Source organism: Hyperolius riggenbachi, unplaced genomic scaffold (genome assembly GCF_040937935.1).
Source record: "Hyperolius riggenbachi isolate aHypRig1 unplaced genomic scaffold, aHypRig1.pri scaffold_115, whole genome shotgun sequence".
Classification (NCBI taxonomy): Eukaryota; Metazoa; Chordata; class Amphibia; order Anura; family Hyperoliidae; genus Hyperolius; species Hyperolius riggenbachi.
The window spans coordinates 675506-691823 of record NW_027152340.1 but is presented as its reverse complement, the minus strand read 5'-3'; positions in this window follow the sequence as shown (position 1 = coordinate 691823).

The following is a 16318-nucleotide window of genomic DNA, read 5'->3' as shown; positions in this document are numbered from 1 at the left end:
ACAAATGGCGGAGATATGACGTGGTTTGGGTATTTATTTACCCGAACCACGTGACCGTTCGGCCAATCAGAGCGCGTTCGGGCCCGAACCACGTGACCCGTTCGGCCAATCACAGCGCTAGCCGAACGTTCGGGGAACGTTCGGCCATGCGCTCTTAGTTCGGCCATGTGGCCGAACGGTTTGGCCAAGCACCGTCAGGTGTTCGGCCGAACTCGAACATCACCCGAACAGGGTGATGTTCTGCAGAACCCGAACAGTGGCGAACACTGTTCGCCCAACACTAGTTCTGAGTGACAAGTGTTATCATATTAAATACTTAACAAATAAGGGTATTAGATTGTAGTAAAAAACTAAAAAAAAAACCTCTAAACTATAAACTAGGCCTAAAATCTGTTTGAAAAAACTCATGTGTGCACTCTGTCTCTAATTGGCTATTACTGCACACATGCCCACCATGTATTTACTCCTCTTTTCCCACTGCCACCAGTCATATGTGCAATGACACAAGGGAATGAATACAGGGACATATACAACAATAGTAAGATTGTACTATGCTGACTATGGAAAAAATGTCCGAACATCGTTGGGCATCATTTAATATATAAAAAACTTCAAAGTCTAAAATAAACATTCAGAAACCCCACTTCTGAATTATCTCATTATCTACTAACCTTTAGAATTTAACTGAGAAAATAAAAAAACTGTGATGTTGTTAGAGAAAAATGACAATCAACTTATATCTTAAACAAACAAACAAACAAACAAACATAGATTATTCACTGTTTCAAATAATATCCATAGGAATAAAACTACTCCAAAAACGTACCTCAACTACCATGATCCTTGTTGTACAATAAGAAAAATTTAAAAAGAGAATAAAAAATACTAAATCTCCCTAATCAATCTGCAGAATTTATATTCTTAAAAAAGAATATTAACTAAGTATTTTGTTATTTTACAGCAACATATTTCTAAATTCAAAACCTAGTACATGACTTCATGGTCGCCAGTCTATATATCTCTCCATAGATCGTCTACTCTAAAGGGTATCTCTAACTCCCAAAATCTCTATTTCCCCCTTTACTCAAAAAGGGAAGCAGACATTTTTGTAGACCTACTACACGATATTCTCATCTATACACACATATATATATATATATATATATATATATATATATATATATATATATATATATATATATACACTGTGGGTTGCAAAAGTATTCAGCCCCCTTGAAGTTTTCCACATTTTGTCACATTACTGCCACAAACATGCATCCATTTTATTGGAATTCTACATGACAGACCAATACAGTGTGGTGTACATGTGAGAAGTGGATCGAAAATCATACATAATTCCAAACATTTTTTACAAATAAATAACTGCAAAGTGGGGTGTGCATAATTATTCAGCCCCCTGAGTTAATACTTTGTAGAACCACCTTTTGCTGCAATTACAGCTGCCAGTCTTTTAGGGTATGTCTCTACCAGCTTTGCACATCTAGAGACTGAAATCCTTGCCCATTCTTCTTTGCAAAATAGCTCCAGCTCAGTCAGATTAGATGGACAGCGTTTGTGAACAGCAGTTTTTAGATCTTGCCAGAGATTCTCGATTGGATTTAGATCTGGACTTTGACTGGGCCATTCTAACACATAGATATGTTTTGTTTTAAACCATTCCATTGTTGCCATGGCTTTATGTTTAGGGTCATTATCCTGCTGGAAGGTGAACCTCCGCCCCAGTCTCAAGTCTTTTGCAGTCTCCAAGAGGGTTTTTTTTCCAAGTTTGCCCTGTATTTGGCTCCATCCATCTTCCCATCAACTCTGACCAGCTTCCCTGTCCCTGCTGAAGAGATGCACCCCCCGAGCATGATGCTGCCACCACCATATGTGACAGTGGGGATGGTGTGTTCAGAGTTATGTGCAGTGTTAGTTTTCTGCCACAGATAGCGTTTTGCATTTTGGCCAAAAAGTTCCATTTTGGTCTCATCTGACCAGAGCACCTTCTTCCACATGATTGCTGTGTCCCCCACATGGCTTGTGGGAAACTGCAAATGGGACTTCTTATGCTTTCTGTTATCAATGCCTTTCTTCTTGCCACTCTTCCATAAAGGCCAACTTTGTACAGTGCATGACTAATAGTTGTCCTATGGACAAAGTCTCCCACCTGAGCTGTAGAACTCTGCAGCTCGTCCAGAGTCACCATGGGCCTCTTGACTGCATTTCTGATCAGTGCTCTCCTTGTTCGGCCTGTGAGTTTAGGTGGATAGCCTAACCCTAATCACTTGAACAGTGCTCCTTGGGATGTTCAAGGCTTTGGAAATCTTTTTGTAGCCTAAGCCTGCTTTAAATTTCTCAATAACTTGATCCCTGACCTGTCTTGGACCTGTCTTGTGTGTTCTTTGGACTTCACAGTGTTGTTGCTCCCAATATTCTCTTAGACAACCTTTGAGGCCCTCACAGAGCAGCTGCATTTGTACTGACATTAGATTACACACAGGTGCACTCAATTTAGTCATTAGCACTCATCAGGCAATGTCTATAGGCAACTGACTGCACTCAGATCAAAGGGGGCCGAATAATTATGCACACACCACTTTGCAGTTATTTATTTGTAAAAAATGTTTGGAATGATGTATGACTTCCGTTCCACTTCTCATGTGTACGCCACTTTGTGTTGGTCTTACATGTGGAATTCCAATAAAATTGATTCATGTTTGTGGCAGTAATATGACAAAATGTGGAAAACTTCAAGGGGGCCGAATACTTTTGCAACCCACTGTATATATATATATATATATATATATATATATATACATGCCCTACACATATGTATATACAAGATACATACATGCATATATATATACATTTTTTAAATCTAATTTATATGATAGTTTTTTCCTTCGGCCGTCAGAAGCAACAATACTTTCAGTTCCTCTCTCTCTCCCTGGCTAACTTATGACAAAAAAAAAACACAAACAGATGTTGTGCCGTCATTTCACTAAAGAAAAAAAATCATCCCTTGTCAAAAGCTGACTTGTCCCAACACATCTTAACTACTTGAGGACCACAGTCTTTTCGCCCCTTAACCTTTTCGGGACCGGCCACCTACCCCCCTTAAGGACCAGGCATTTTGCGCGGGAAGGGGGTGCGCGCGTTTGGGGGGGGGTCAGGCGGCCGGATCCCGTCTGTGGCTGCCTAGATTTGTGACCCTCCATGGTGGCCTGGGCCCCCCCTTCTGCCAGCAGCCTTCATTTACCTTCCAGGCTCCAGCGATGAGCCGCACGGGACCCTCTTCTCTGGCCGGCATCTCCGTTCTGTCTGACGATCAGTTCTGGGTCGCGGCTTGATGAAATCATCAAGCCGGGACCCGGCGCTGAGGTCAGATGGAGCGGAGATGCCGGCCAGAGTGGAGGGGGGTGCCGATCGTTGCGGGAACGGCAGGGAGGATACGCAATGGCTGCTGATCACTCGGGGGAGATGTCGGCTGTCATATGACAGCTTTATCTCCCCCTCCGGGTGCGCACGTTCGCGAGTCGGGAGCGGAAATTGCGGGCCGGCGTAGATTCTACGCCGCATCAGGCTAGAACAGCCACAAGTGTGGCGTAGAATCTAATGTATGTGGTCCCGAAAAGGTTAAGGACCAGAGCCTTTTTCTCCATTCAGACCACTGCAGCTTTCACGGTTTATTGCTCGGTCATACGACCTACCACCTAAATGAATTTTACCTCCTTTTCTTGTCACTAATACAGCTTTCTTTTGGTGCTATTTGATTGCTGCTGCGAGTTTTAGTTTTTATTATATTCATCAAAAAAGACATGAATTTTGTCAAAAAAAATCTTTTTTACTTTCTGTGCTGACATTTTTCAAATAAAGTAAAATTTCTGTATACATTTTTGTCCAAATTTATTGTGCTACATATCTTTGATTAAAAAAAATCCATTCAGTGTATATTTATTGGTTTGGGTAAAAGTTATAGCGTTTACAAACTATGGTGCAAAAAGTGAATTTTCCCATTTTCCAGCATCGCTGACTTTTCTGACCCCCTGTCATGTTTCATGAGGTGCTAAAATTCCAGGAAAGTATAAATACCCCCATTTTCGAAAGAAGATATCCCAAAGTATTCACTGAGAGGCATGGTGAGTTCATAGAAGATTTTATTTTTTGTCACAAGTTAGCAGAAAATGACACTTTGAGACAAAAAAAAAAGTTTCCATTTCTTCTAACTTGCGACCAAAAAAAAAAATGAAATCTGCCACAGACTCACTATGCTCCTCTCTGAATATCTTGAAGTGTCTACTTTCCAAAATGGGGTCATTTGTGGGGTGTGTTTACTTTCCTGGCATTTTGGGGGTGCTAAATTGTAAGTACCCCTGTAAAGCCTAAAGGTGCTCATTGGACTTTTGGCCCCTTAGCGCAGTTAGGCTTCAAAAAAGTGCCACACATGTGGTATTGCCATACTTAGGAAAAGTAGTATAATGTGTTTTGGGGTGTACTTTTACACATACCCATGCTGGGTGGGAGAAATATCTCTGTAAATGACAATTTTTTTATTTTTTTTTACACACAATTGTCCATTTACAGAGATATTTCTCCCACTCAGCATGGGTATGTGTAAAAATACACCCCAAAACACATTATACTACTTCTCCTGAGTACGGCGATACCACATGCGTGGCACTTTTTTGCACCCTAACTGCGCTAAGGGGCCCAAAGTTCAATGAGTACCTTTAGGATTTCACAGGTCATTTTGCGACATTTGGGTTCAAGACTACTCCTCACGGCTTAGGGCCCCTAAAATGCCAGGGCAGTATAGGAACCACACAAATGACCCCATTTTAGAAAGAAGACACCCCAAGGTATTCCGTTAGGAGTATGGTGAGTTCATAGAAGATTTTATTTTTTGTCACAAGTAAGCGGAAATTGATTTTAATTGTTTTTTTTCACAAAGTGTCATTTTCCGCTAACTTGTGACAAAAAATAAAATCTTCTATGAACTAACCATACTCCTAACGGAATACCTTTGGGTGTCTTCTTTCTAAAATGGGGTCACTTGTGGGGTTCCTATACTGCCCTGGCATTTTAGGGGCCCTAAACCATGAGGAGTAGTCTAGAATCCAAATGCCTCAAAATGACCTGTGAAATCCTAAAGGTACTCATTGGACTTTGGGCCCCTTAGCGCACTTAGGGTGCAAAAAAGTGCCACACATGTGGTACCACTGTACTCAGGAGAAGTAGTATAATGTGTTTTGTGGTGTATTTTTTCACATACCCATGCTGGGTGGGAGAAATATCTCTGTAAATAACAATTTTTTTATTTTTTTTTACACACAATTTTCCATTTACAGAGAGATTTCTCCCACCCAGCATGGGTATGTGTAAAAATACACCCCAAAACACATTATACTACTTCTTCTGAGTACGGCGATACCACATGCATGACACTTTTTTGCAACCTAGGTGCGCTAAGGGGCCTAACATCCTATTCACAGGTAATTTTGAGGCATTTGGATTCTAGACTACTCCTCACGGTTTAGGGCCCCTAAAATGCCAGGGCAGTATAGAAACCCCACAAGTGAACCCATTTTACAAAGAAAACACTCCAAGGTATTCGGTTAGGAGTATGGTGAGTTCATAGAAGATTTTTTTTCTGTCACAAGTTAGCGGAAATTGACACTTTGTGAAAAAAAAACAATACAAATCTAATCCCCTAACTTGTGACAAAACATAAAATCTTCTATGAACTCGTCATACACCTAACAGAATACCTTGCGGGTGTCTTCTTTCTAAAATGGGGTCACTTGTTGGGTTCCTTTACTGCCCTGGCATTTTAGGGGCCCTAAACCGTGAGGAGTAGTCTTGAACCCAAATGTCTCAAAATGACCTGTGAAATCCTAAAGGTACTCATTGGACTTTGGGCCCCTTAGCGCAGTTAGGCTGCAAAAAAGTGCCACACATGTGGTACTGCCGTGCTCAGAAGAAGTAGTATAATGTGTTTTGTGGTGTATTTTTACATATACCCATGCTGGGTGGGAGAAATATCTCTGTAAATGACAATTTTTTGTTTTTTTGTACACACAATTGTCCATTTACAGAGAGATTATTCTATGAACTCGTCATACACCTAACAGAATACCTTGGGGTGTATTATTTCTAAAAAGGGGTTACTTGTGGGGTTCCTATACTGCCCTGGCATTTTACGGGCCCAAAACCGTGAGTAGTCTGGAAACCAAATGTCTCAAAATGACTGTTCAGGGGTACAAGCATCTGCAAATTTTGATGACAGGTGGTCTATGAGGGGGCGAATTTTGTGGAACCGGTCATAAGCAGGGTGGCCTTTTAGATGACAGGTTGTATTGGGCCAGATCTGATGGATAGGAGTGCTAGGGGGGTGACAGGAGGTGATTGATGGGTGTCTCAGGGGGTGGTTAGAGGTGAAAATAGATGCAATCAATGCACTGGGGAGGTGATCGTCAGGGGGTCTGAGGGGGGTCTGAGGGTTTGGCCGAGTGATCAGGAGCCCACACGGGGCAAATTAGGGCCTGATCTGATGGGTAGGTGTGCTAGGGGGTGACAGGTGGTGACAGGAGGTGATTGATGGGTGTCTCAAGGTGTGATTAGAGGGGGAAATAGATGCAAGCAATGCACTGGTGAGGTGATCAGGGCTGGGGTCTGAGGGTGTGGGCGGGTGATTGGGTGTCCTAGGGGCGATAGGGGTCTAATCTGATGGGTAGCAGTGACAGGTGGTGACAGGGGGTGATTGATGGGTAATTAGTGGGTGTTTAGAGAACAGGTTAGGGGCTGATTGATGGGTGGCAGTGACAGGGGGTGATTGATGGGTGATCGACAGGTGATTGACAGGTGATCATGGGGGATAGATGCATACAGTACACAGGGGGGGGGTCTGGGGGGGGGTCTGGGGAGAATCTGAGGGGTGGGGGCTGATCAGGAGTCCCCAGGGGGCAGTTTAGGGAATTAAAGCGTTGACAGATAGTGACAGGGAGTGATTGATGGGTGATTAGTGGAGTAATTGGGTGCAAACAGTGGTCTGGGGGGTGGGCAGGGGGGGTCTGAGGGGTGCTGTGGGCGATCAGAGGGAAGGAGGGGGGAGATCAGTGTGTTTGGGTGCAGACTAGGGTGGCTGCAGCCTGTCCTGGTGGTCCCTCGGACACTGGGACCACCAGGGCAGGATGCAGCCTGTATAATACACTTTGTATACATTACAAAGTGTATTATACGCTTCCTATGCGGCGATCGTTAACAACCTGCCGGCGCTTCCGATTGGCCAGCGGGTTGACGACGCAGGTGGGCGGAGCCTATTGCCGGTGGATGCGCGCACATAACAGTGTGCGATCCCCGGCCAGCAGCCACTTGAGGACTCGCCACTGATGGGCGTATTGCCCATTGTCTGTAGGCGGTCCTCAAGTGGTTAACCCTTTCAAAACTTAAAAGGGAACTCTTGCACTACAAAATGACAAAACAATTATAAAACCCAAAATTAATATTATAACAGATTTATAAACTTTTGCATAAAAAAACGTACTATATTTCCTATCCTATTAGATATAACTTTATATAAACTTTATAGTTTAATTTACTACCCTCACTACCAGAATACTCTCACTTTCCTATTTTATTTCTGACTATTTCAAGAATACTTCTGCATGAATGCAGAAATCCTCACTCAGAGGAGAAATTAAAGGGCAATTCTTCCAACAAAGAAAGAGGAAAAAAACTATTATTTCATAAGGCAAATATACTCACAATTTCAACATCACTACATACATCCATACATGTCTCACATATCATCACACCTTTTTTAGGCATTTTCCACTAGAGATGGCCCGAACGGTTCGCCAGCGAATGGTTCCCAGCGAACTTCCGTGGTCCGCAATTGTGGAGAACCGCAAACTTTTCCGGAAGTTCGATTTGCCCCCAAAGTGCATCATGAGGGTCAAATTTAATCCTCTACATCACATTCAGCATATGCAAGCCCCTTAACACATGTACATGCCTTTTGTTTTGTTGTTGCAGCAGCAGTGCAGCCAGAAAAATTAGGCAGACATGTACACACACCAGAAAAAATGATTATTGTTTTTGTTAGCGGCCGCTGCTAGCAGAAATCCACCTGGAGTCCTGGTCTGGACCCTTTAAGTGGCGACAGAGAAGGCGCCTGCGGGCCTGCGGGCAGAGGTGCTCTGCCTGCGGGCAGAGGTGCTGTGTGGGGAGTGACTTAGTCTTGGGGCAGGCAGTCACACGTAGAGATGAGCGTAATGACCTAATTACGATTTTGCGAAATTTCGCGTAATTAGTGTAATTACGATTATGGCCGTAAGTACATAATCGTAATGAAGAAGGATTTCGCGAAATTTATTTCGCGTAAGCGTAATTTTCGCGTAATTTTCGCATTACAGTCGTATCATGCCGTAATTTCGCATTAAACGCTACCGTAATTTCGCGTTAAACCGTAACGCTCCGTATAATATAAAAAAGCCGCCGACTTTAAGGGTTAATAGCAAAGCCCCCTTAAATGCTAAGAGCCTCAAATTTGGAGAATATATTAAGGAGATCAGGAGGAATAAGAGGAAAATTTTTTTTTCAAAAAGACCTTATAGTTTTTGAGAAAATCGATGTTAAAGTTTCAAAGGAAAAATGTAAACATTTAAAAACCCGCCGACTTTAACGGTTAATAGCAAAGCCTGCTTAAAGTTTAGGAACACCAAATTCCCAGGGTATATTAAGGGGATCAGTGGGAATAAGAGGAAAAAAATTTTTTCAAAAAGACCTTATAGTTTTTGAGAAAATCGATTTTTAAATTTCAAGGGCGAAAATGTCTTTTAAATGCGGAAAATGTCAGGTTTTTTTGCACAGGTAACAATAGTGTATTATTTTCATAGATTCCCCCAAGTGGGAAGAGTTTTACTTACTTCGTTCTGAGTGTGGGAAATATAAAAAAAAAACGACGTGGGGTCCCCCCTCCCAGACCTCTTTAACCCCTTGTCCCCCATGCAGGCTGGGATAGCCAGAATGCGGAGCACCGGCCGCGTGGGGCTCCGCACCCTGACTATACCAGCCCGCATGGTCCATGGATTGGGGGGTCTCGGAAGGGGAGGGGCAGCCAAGCTTTCCCCTCCCCCTCCGAGCCCTTGTCCAATCCAAGGACAAGGGGCTCTTCTCCACCTCCGATGGGCGGTGGAGGTGGAGGCCGCGATTTCCTGGGGGGGAGGTTCATGGTGGAATCTGGGAGTCCCCTTTAAAAAGGGGTCCCCCAGATGCCCACCCCCCCTCCCAGGAGAAATGAGTATAGAGGTACTTGTACCCCATACCCATTTCCTTTAAGAGTTAAAAGTAAATAAACACACAAACACATAGAAAAAGTATTTTAATTGAACAAAAAACATAACCACGAAAAAAGTCCTTTAATATTCTTAATTAACCATTAATACTTGCCTGTCCCTTTAAATAAATGATCTAACGCAATATCCTCGGAAATGTTCTATCAGTTACAATGTAACAAAGTTATTACAATGTAACAACTTTGTTACATAACTACGCCGCACCCGACGTCACTCACCGCAGCCGCCACCGCCGCGTCTGCGCTGCAGGACCCGACAGAGCTCTGAGCTATAGCTCAGAGCTCTCGAAAGCATCTTTGTATTTGGGCTCCAAGGAGCCCCATTGGTCCTTAGCAGACCAATGGGGTTCCTTCTGATTTGAAGGAACCCCATTGGTCTGCTAAGGACCAATGGGGCTCCTTGGAGCCCAAATACAAAGATGCTTTAGAGAGCTCTGAGCTATATAGCTCAGAGCTCTGTCGGTCCGTGCAGGACGCTAAGTCCCCGCCGGCTCCGCTGCCCTCCCCGCCTCTCCCACATGTCACCCACATGTCACCCACATGTGGGTGACATGTGGGTGACAGATGTGGGCGGGGTGGACAGCGGGAGCTGCTGGGACTTAGCGTCCTGCACGGACGCGTATGCGGCGGCTGAGCGGCGAGTGGCGTCGGGTGCGGCGTAGTTACAATGTAACAAAGTTGTTACATTGTAATAACTTTGTTACATTGTAACTGATAGAACATTTCCGAGGATATTGCGAGGGATCATTTATTTAAAGGGACAGGTAAGTATTAATGGTTAATTAAGAATATTAAAGGACTTTTTTCGTGGTTATGTTTTTTGTTCAATTAAAATACTTTTTCTAAGTGTCTGTGTGTTTATTTACTTTAACTCTTAAAGGAAATGGGTATGGGGTACAAGTACCTCTATACTCATTTCTCCTGGGAGGGGGGGTGGGCATCTGGGGGACCCCTTTTTAAAGGGGACTCCCAGATTCCACCATGAACCTCCCCCCCAGGAAATCGCGGCCTCCACCTCCACCGCCCATCGGAGGTGGAGAAGAGCCCCTTGTCCTTGGATTGGACAAGGGCTCGGAGGGGGAGGGGAAAGCTTGGCTGCCCCTCCCCTTCCGAGACCCCCCAATCCATGGACCATGCGGGCTGGTATAGTCAGGGTGCGGAGCCCCACGCGGCCGGTGCTCCGCATTCTGGCTATCCCAGCCTGCATGGGGGACAAGGGGTTAAAGAGGTCTGGGAGGGGGGACCCCACGTCGTTTTTTTTTATATTTCCCACACTCAGAACGAAGTAAGTAAAACTCTTCCCACTTGGGGGAATCTATGAAAATAATACACTATTGTTACCTGTGCAAAAAAAACTGACATTTTCCGCATTTAAAAGACATTTTCGCCCTTGAAAATTAAAAATCGATTTTCTCAAAAACTATAAGGTCTTTTTGAAAAAAAATTTTTTCCTCTTATTCCCACTGATCCCCTTAATATACCCTGGGAATTTGGTGTTCCTAAACTTTAAGCAGGCTTTGCTATTAACCATTAAAATCGGCGGGTTTTTAAATGTTTACATTTTTCCTTTAAAACTTTAACATCGATTTTCTCAAAAACTATAAGGTCTTTTTGAAAAAAAAAATTTTCCTCTTATTCCTCCTGATCTCCTTAATATATTCTCCAAATTTGAGGCTCTTCGCATTTAAGGGGGCTTTGCTATTAACCCTTAAAGTCGGCGGCTTTTTTATATTATACGGAGCGTTACGGTTTAACGCGAAATTACGGTAGCGTTTAATGCGAAATTACGGCATGAACGAAACGCGAAATTTCGCGTTGAAAATTACGCTTACGGTATTTTCAATTACGATTTTAATGGCAATTTCGCTATGCTAATTTCGCATCGTAATCGCAAATTTCGCATGCGTAATTATAGTAATGCGAAATTACGAAAATTTCAGCTCAACTCTAGTCACACGGCATGCAGGCAGCAGAGATGCTGTGTGGGGACTGACTTAGTCTTCGGTCATGCAGTAGCCCTCCAGGATCCATGCCTCATTCATTTTGATAAAGGTGAGGTACTGAACACTTTTGTGACTTAGGCAACTTCTCTTCTCAGTGACAATGCCTCCAGCTGCACTGAAGGTCCTTTCTGACAGGACGCTTGCGGCAGGGCAAGAGAGAAGTTGGATGGCAAATTGGGACAGCTCTGGCCACAGGTCGAGCCTGCGCACTGTCAAAGGAATTTGGGGTTAATCCTTTAAGAACTTGAAGGTTCCAGATGCCAATGCCCATTGGCAAATGCAGGGGGGGGGGGGGATTACAGCTGCCCAGAATCCCCCCCTCTTACGCATTAAAATACACAATTATGCGTAGTGGGAAGCATAGTGTATGTGGACGCTTATGCCCTTATGCGTAAACATTTCCGGATTAATTCCTCTTCAAATGGTTATACCGGGAACACTTCTATGCGTACATTCCCCTTTCCAATGCATAATTTTGTAAGCATACAATCGTACGCGGAAAAATAGACGCGAGTAACGCATTTGTAGTCCACTTTGCAATGCGGCACATACGCAATTCACTTTTTCACCTGAGTTTTCTCCTAGGTGATAATTTGCAAATAACATTTCTTTTAAGCCACCAGCAAGCAAGAAAATACTCAAAATAATGTGGATAGTACTTTCTCACCTACTGTTTGGTACTTTTTAAGTTGACAAGTGCTGGAAAGTTATTTTAAATTGAAGATGGAAAATGATCTCCTAGGAGTAAACTCAGGTGAGAAGGGGAATTGCATCTGGCCCTACATATGTTAACAACGCATGGTGTGTGTAAGCGACGCATAGCAGTACTTCGTTATGCATAAATTCATGAGCGTAGTTTTGAAACTTTGCCTACAAACTATGATGCATAGTTGCGGACTACGATGCGTAAATTCGCACTGACATAGTTTCTGCTCATCCCTGGTTACAGCCCTTTCTCCTCCCCAGTCGCTCAGTTTCACTTCTTTGCACACGCTCCCTTGTTTTGCGCCCAGCTCTTTCTGTAGCCATCTTGAATTTCTTTATGATATCATCATATTGGTATTTCCACTGACAATATAATGCCCTGGCCAGTAACCAGCCCTAGTAAACGTCACACAGTATCTGTTTTGGCTTCTTACTAAATTAATGAATAATATTTAAAGTTATAGCATTGTAAAGGTAAAAATGTCCACATTTCCCTCCTGTTTATACTTAATTTAGCATGCTAGTATATATAAAAAGGGAAAAGAATACAAAAATACAAAAAACATATGAAAATGTGTATATACATATATATATATACATACATGCATAAAATTATAAAAATATATAAAAAGTTTCAAATTTATATATAAAAATTTCAAAGGTACATATAAAAGAGGTTACAAATATATATATATATATATATATATATATATATATATATATATATATATATATATATATATATATATATATATGTTAAAAATAGTCATGGACTGGAGTAGTTGCATCATATGTCGGCCTGGTCATCCCTTTCAGCTATGTTATCATAATCTCCCCCATGATCAGCATAAAATCCTTCATCATACAGCGCTAAGGCTGCATACATAGCAGTATTCATATGCTTATCCATTAATCGTGTGAAAAATATTCTCAACATTGGAAAAATGCAGCAGGTTAACAAAAGCAATATTATAAAAACAGTTAGAAATGAGATACCAAAACTCTGGGAAAATGAGGCCCAGCGAGTCCCAAACCAGTTCTGCAACCAGTCTGTTATTGGGTTTGAAACACCTGAGTTTTGTTTGTTCTTCAGATAGATCCTTTAGCTGCTGAAGAGCTACTGTCACTTTTCCATCAGGAGATGTGTTGTCTGGAATGTAGGTACAACATTGTTCCCCCCAAAATTCACACACACACCACGTTTTGCTGCTACTAACATATCCAATGCAATCCTATTCTGCAATGCTGTCAGTGATGTCGCTTTCAGTAGTTCTGCTAAACCTTCAATAGCATCTCTAGTATAATTAACAAATCTCTGCTGATTATAGTAAATATAATTAATCCAATCCACATTTTTGTTAATTGATGGCAAGAGGAAAATTGAATCAAACCCTGCAGCAATTTGGTTCCTGGCCTTGAACTCATCTGGCACACCTTTGGGGACCCCTATTGCATCAATATACACATATGGATCCAAACTCCCTTTTGGGGCCTCTCTTTTATTCTGGTATGTCTTTTTACTCACTAGGGTTTTGAAAGATTCATAGGTGTAACAAACGATGGAGAGGCAGCTGCGGGGAACAGCGCTACCACTGCGGCTGCCTCCAGCTCCCTGTCTAGCAATATATCTGGGCCTCGGGTGTCTAGCGCGCCGAGGACGGGTCTGTCAGCTGCACATGAGGTCGCCTTATCGCGCATGCGCACAGACAGGACCTTTATGCGGGGAGGAGGCGCGTCAGCTGACCGGCCAGTCGGCTGACGTCAGAGGAGACACTCGCCGCTCCTCATTGGCATGCCAGAGGGGTCCCCTCTGCATCATAAGCCTAGCTGAATCACTCGCAACTTGTCTGCTGTTGCGAATACTCTGTGTTAGCACTCAGACCCTTAGATAGATCCGGTGTGCTTTGATCCGGGAGGAAACCGGGGATTTTACACAAGATAGGAATTGTTTGATAGCCTTAAAGGGGAACTGAAGAGAGAGGTATATGGAGGCTGTCATGCTTATTTCCTTTTAGACAATACCAGTTGCCTGGCAGCCCTGCTGATCCTCTGCCTCTAATACTATTAGCCATAGCCCCTGAACAAGCATGCAGCAGATCAGGTGTTTCAGTGGTTCAGACTTATAAGTCTAATCTGACAAGACTAGCTGCATGCTTGTTTCTGGTTTTAATCAGATACTACTGCAGAGAAATAGACCAGCAGGACGGCCAGGCAACTGGTATTGATTAAAAGGAAATAAACATGACAGCCTCCATATACCTCTCTCTTCAGTTCCCCTTTAAAGATTCTTCATTACTGTGTTATTATCTGTGCATGACTCTGGCTCGTTCTGACTACTCTTCTGCTTAGTGATTCTGTACCTCTGCCCATCTGATCTTGCTGCCGACTCTGCTTGCTTATACCTTCCTGTCTCTGCTTTCCAATTTTGTACTGCATCTGTCTGTCTGTTGCCAACCCGATCTGTCTGACCACTCTACTCTCACCAGAGGGCCCTTGACTCTGGTGAGGGGCGCTGTACTGTTAGTACCCACCAGCTCCTCTGGTGAGGTATTGCTAAACCTATCAGTACTACTGTTGCACCAATCACACATTGCTATTTGTTGTCACATCAGCTTCTGATATACCGGTATTATTGGTGATTCTGCAGACCACCATATAATCAGGTATATATCTGCATTATAGGTGATACTACAGATCACCTAATAATCTGAATTCTGTCCCTTGCTGACACAAATCGTTACAATAGGATAGTATAGTTACATGTTCTATCATCCAGACAGGAGCACATAATCCCTTCCATTCTGATGGTAATAATGATTCTGCTTTGTTGGGTTCACAAGTCCACCAAGTATCCTCTAATTGCCACACAGTTCCTGAACTCAACCCTTCATCATTTGTTACTTCCAATATCTTACTACAGTACTTGGTCATTGGATGGTCACTGGGGGCAGATTTATTACAGCAAGTAAGATTGCTGGCTGTAGCAAATGCACACTGCGATGTACCTGATACTTCTATACGGGTTCTCTTTGTGGACGGTGCTATTTTGTGGTAGGTTCACATTAGTCATACTCTGTACCATACATCCTAATTCAGTCCCACTAGCTATTATCGATACCAAAGCAACCTGCGGTCTAGCTGCTGCACATACAATACAATCAGACACATTCATTTGGGTTGCAGTAAAGTTTGCCAAAGTGGTCCACAGATTCCCCCTGTATTCTACCTCCTTTAATAAATGAAGTAATCTAGGGGGCAGCCGTTCTCCTCTTACTGAAACCTTATTACTATTCATGTTCATCTTGTTATTACTGTTCAATGAGGGTGGATCAGTAATCTGTTGAGGTTGGGCAGTCATTGTCATGGTCATAATAACATAGGGATCTGTTCTTGAACCAAGACCCCAAGTACATATATGCCAGTGTATGTCACTTCAGGTTTTTCTACTATTATCCAGATTTCCTCTCCAACTTTTTGTATTGTTATTCTGTCATACAGCTTTGTGTCTTTGGGATGTAACTTTGTACTAGTTGTCTCCCACCCAGATGGATCAGTGGTTTTCCAAACATACTTCCAACCCAGTATAGGTTGTTTGTCTCTCCCTCCTAAATTAACATTGTAATCAGTTCCATACTTATTTACATATTTCTCAGTGGGTTTTAACCTAAACACTACATTATCCACACCAGGTGAAACAGTTGCATTGAGGTTAATTGCCCCTGTCCCATACCCTCGGTTAATGTATTTGGATTCTCTTTGTCTGATTGCTCTGACCTGTTTAGTTAGGGTCTGTTCTTGCGCCTTGGCTTGTGACAGAATTTTCATGTAGTTTATCCCCACTGTTATCCACCAGAAACAAACCAATTTAAGCATGGCTGCTGTCATTAATATCCAAAATACTCGTCCTTCTACAGTGCTGGACCAACCGGGTTCAAGAAAGGTAATTCTCCTAGGTGACGGTTTCAGCCTTTCATGTGCCTGTCCCTGAAGCTCCCGTTTCCCTGTCTGCCATTGCTTGTCCCTCCCTACCAGAGCAGGTTCAATCCGGCTACTGTTGTTGGAGAGTGATGACTGACTTTTACCTCCAACCCTAAGCACTTTCTTGACCAGGGCTCAAGCAAATAAAAACAAGGAACACCAAGAGCCCCAATAGTGTAATATGTACTGGTAAATGGTTACTAGATAGAGTAAATATTAATACTCACAAACCATGGTTACCATTAGGCAACCACTGTAAAGGCAGGTGGGGAGATTT